Source organism: Gekko japonicus, unplaced genomic scaffold (genome assembly GCF_001447785.1).
Source record: "Gekko japonicus isolate JY-2015 unplaced genomic scaffold, Gekko_japonicus_V1.1 scaffold1588, whole genome shotgun sequence".
In the NCBI taxonomy this organism is placed as follows: Eukaryota; Metazoa; Chordata; class Lepidosauria; order Squamata; family Gekkonidae; genus Gekko; species Gekko japonicus.
The window spans coordinates 61,366-65,605 of record NW_015167583.1 but is presented as its reverse complement, the minus strand read 5'-3'; positions in this window follow the sequence as shown (position 1 = coordinate 65,605).

The window sequence follows — 4,240 nt, the reverse complement described above, 5'->3', positions numbered from 1 at the left end:
ATTCTTCTGAGTGCCTCCTCCTTTACCCCTTGCATTTATATTCCAGTTTATGTCATATTTACATCACCCCCATACCCACCAATTACACAGCATAGCAACCAAATAACGAGCAGAACCTTGTTAGCGTAGCTAGTACTGCACTGTGCATGTCTAAAAATGTTTTTCCACGTTCTTTGGGTCTTGTCTACTAATAAGAAGCTGCGATCAGCTGGCTGAAACCACTTCTGCAGCTTCCTGTTATTCTGCCCACTCCTTGGGTGCAAAAGTTCATTCTTAAGCATTTGGCACTACAAGATGGCGTTAGTGTTGTACAAGCCCTTGTGATTTAAGGAGGCCCTTGTTTCCCTAACTGCGCCCTGGCGTGACAGACAACGGTGAGGTAAGAACAAGTTAGGGGCTACGTAGCAGGTATTAAAGGCCATCAAGGATGTGTGTGCGTGTGCCGTATGAGACAAAGGAGGTGAGGGATATGAAAAGGATTCATCAGGGAACTTCCAGTGAAAATGATAGGCCGTAATGGGTGGTCAAGGATCAAGTTCTAGGCATGTGTCCTAGAACAGTGGGATAAAGGCACATTGGGGCAGCACGTTGCTTTGGACAGCCCTGCCGTATCTCGTTCGGGCTTGCTTGTTTGGCCTGGAGTAATTTTTCATCCTTATTAGTCATGCCAAAAGATTATTTTTCCTTCATGTTTTTAAAGAAATTATATTGGGTGTGGGCCTCAATATATTCTTCATTGAAATGAACAGGTGGCCTTTTCTGAGACTCCCCCATATCTAATACAGTTTCTGGAACTTTCTGTTCATGATGTGCTTTTGGGAGTCTTCATACTAGTTTGGGCTCTGTTTGTTCTCATCCCACATTTTGCTGTCTTTGGCTGTTCCATTAGCCTGCCCCTGCCCTCCTAAATTGCTCCATTTACAACCCCCCCCCCTTATATACCTCCCAGGTACCTTGGTGTAATGTATTCAGCCTGACATGCCCGGACTTGCCCGGGCTGGCCAGGCACAATTCCTCAATAGCTTCAAGTCTAAAGATAATGGGTCCGTAGGATCCTAGCCGGCCCAATGAAAGGGCTAGGTCCCCAGCCGGGAGGCCAATGAGTCTCTTGGTTACTGTAAATAGCCTATCGGGAGTAGGGGGTGTGTTTAGGTGAGCTTGGTGGCGGGTTTTCTGAATGAATATAAACCGGCCTGCGAGCCGGTCAGTGGTCTTTGTTGTTAACTAAATAAAGGTATGCTTAGCTGAAATCACTCTCCGTCTGCATACTTTTCACTTACCAACTTAGACCACCCATCCAGAGACAGCTCAAAGTTCACTCAAAGCTCTTTCTTGCTCCCTTTTCTCTCTCCTGCCTTGCCCTGGCCTCCCCCTCCCCCGCCAGCATTTCAAGATGGTTCATCTTTTGGTTCAGACATGGATGTCCTTGAAACCACTTCAACGGGCACTACAACAAAATGCGTTTCTGATAAGCGTTTGTTGTCTAGTGATAAGTCATAATAGAGGCTCAGCTTTATCTCGTTGTCTTACGTGAAGAGATTCAGCATGTCGGGCTTGCTTCTTAGGTCTTTTCTGTAATCAGATTTTTAAAAATTTAGAGCAATATATGTGCGGTTTTTCCTTGTTGGAGGGAATCCAGCTGCCTTTCCCCAAAGGAACGTTCCAGCTGCTGTATGGCCTCACAACAGGTGTTTCGCTTATGGGCAAATGCAGTTTTTCCATCCTACTTTTGCAACTGCAGTCGTGAGTGTTGACAAGTATGGGGCTGGAGCTACGGTTGCCAGTCTTCAGGTGTGACCTCTTGAGATCTCCCGGAATTACAACAGATTCCAGAGATCAGTTCTCCTGGAGAATATGGCTGCTTTGGAGTGTGGACTCCATGGCATTATACCTTGCTGAGGGTCCTCTCCTCCCCAGGCACCACCCCCAAATCTCCAGGAATTCCCCAGCCTGGAGCTGGCAACTCTAGGTTGAACATGTGTTATGGGTATCTCTCTGATTGGGTCTATGGTGGTGCTGTTGATGACTGACACACTATATTATCCTTCCATGCATATGACATTTTGAAATAAGTTTAAGGTTTTGTTTTACTTTGTATTTTACCAATGTAGAGGTTAGTGGTTGGATCCCATCTAGAATTTCTGTGCTTCGAAGCATGACTTTTCCCTTCTCCCGCCTGCTGTTGGCTGAAAGCCCCCCCCCCAAAATGCTGAGGGATGGGGGACTGCAAGGAACGGGGGGGGGAGGGCTGGAGGGCTGCTTTGGAGCAGTAAACATCACACTTTAGCTTGGCGAGGAGACAACTGAGAGGTGAAATTATAGCCTTCTTCAAGTATTTGAAGGGCTGTCATAAAGGATGGAGTCAAGTTTGGTGTAGTGGTTAAGTGTGCGGACTCTAATCTGGGAGAACTGGGTTTGATTCCCCACTCCTCCACTTGCACCTGGCTGGATGACCTTGGGCAAGTCGTAGTTCTGATAAGAGCTGTCCTTGAAAAAGAGCAGTTTCTGTCAGAGCTCTCTCAGCCCCACCTACCTCACAGGGTGTCTGTTGTGGGGAGGGGTTCTTCTTCTTCTTCTTCTTCTTCTTCTTCTTCTTCTTCTTCTTCTTCTTCTTCTTCTTCTTCTTCTTCTTCTTCTTCTTCTTCTTCTTCTTTTCTATTGCTCCAGAAGCTCAGACCAGAACCAAGGGATTGAAATGAAATCAAAAGACTTTTCAGCTAAACATTAGGAAGAACTTTCTGACAGAGCAGTTCCTTAGTGGAACGGGCTTCCTTTGGGAGGTGGTAGGCTCTGCTTCTTAGGAGGTTTTTAAGCAGAGGTTAGATGGCTATCTGACAGCAATGGGGATTCCGTGACTCATTAGGGAATGGGATATCAGGAAAGGGCTTGTGGTTGGACCCCGTGCTTGTGCACAAGGGAGGAACAGGTGTAAACTGAAACACAGAGCTGGAAGGGACCGCCAGGGTCATGTAGTCCACCCCCCTTAGGGATGTCAGCTTCCAGGTGGGACCTGCGGATCCTCCAGAATTACAGCTCATCTCCAGACTACACAGCTCAGTTCCCCCAGGGCCGTAGGTAGGTGCAGTGGTGGGGGCGGTGCTCCCTCCTGAATCTGCAGTGCCCCCACCCTCACCATGCCAGACAGAGGCTTTGTGCGGCTAGCACAGTGCGACACTGGAGAGGCCAGGCTGGAGTGGTCAAGGATCAAGTTCTAGGCATGTGTCCTAGAACAGTGGGATAAAGTGGGAGGCAAGGCAAGTGAGCCCTGCTGCTGGTAGGTTGAGGTGCAGCGCTCTGCAAGACATCAGAGAGTGGCCAGGGTGAGCTGTGCACCAGGGGAGAGGGCAGGCAAGGCCCCAGCTGGACCCCAGGCAGTGCCGAGATGGTGGCCTGCGGAACTCTGGCGATTCAAAGGGACTCCTGAGCACTTTTCCTGTTTTGGAATTTTTGGCACGTATAGAACTTTTTTGAGGGAAAAACTTGTTTTCTGGGCTCTAATTGGCCTGGTATTGCTGGCGCATGCCAAACGGAATTCAAATAAGAATTTTTTAAAGAAAGAGCAGGCCTGTAGCCATGATTTTTTAATTTGGGAGGCATTTAAATAAGTCATGGGGCACCCCACACACAGCCCAAGGGAGCGCCACAAATAAAATAAAAAATTGGAAGTTGCAAGGCCTGGGCTGGATGGGAAGTCAGGAGGCCTTGGCAGTAAGTCGGGGGGGCAGGCCCCAGGATGCCTCACTGGAGCTACGGGCCTGAGAAAGAGACATACGCTCTCTCTCTCCTTTCCTCCTTATGAAAGCCCACTTTCCTGTATTATTACAAGAGTAGGAAAAAGGCCCGTTGTGGAAATAAATACAACGGTCTCTAGAAAGAGGCTCTGGGCGAATGCCCCGGCCTTGGACTCTCAGTGTCAATTTGTTGTGGCGACCTCCGCAGGGTATAATGACACTGAGTCCACCGTTTTCTCCAGAGGAACTGATCTCTGCTACCCTAAAGAACAGTTGTAATTTTGAGTGATCTCCAGCCCTCACCTGGAGATTGGCAACGATGGTTCCCCAGAAGGGAATAGTTGGTTTGGAGGGTGGGGTCTATGGCTTTGTACCTGTCCGATGTCCCACGCCTCCTGAAACCTCATCCTCTCCAGGCTCCATCCCTCACATCTCCAGGAATTAATTTCCCACCTGGAGTTGGCAACCCTATCTCCTTCCCAGCCAATCATCAACCTACCTTTATTTCC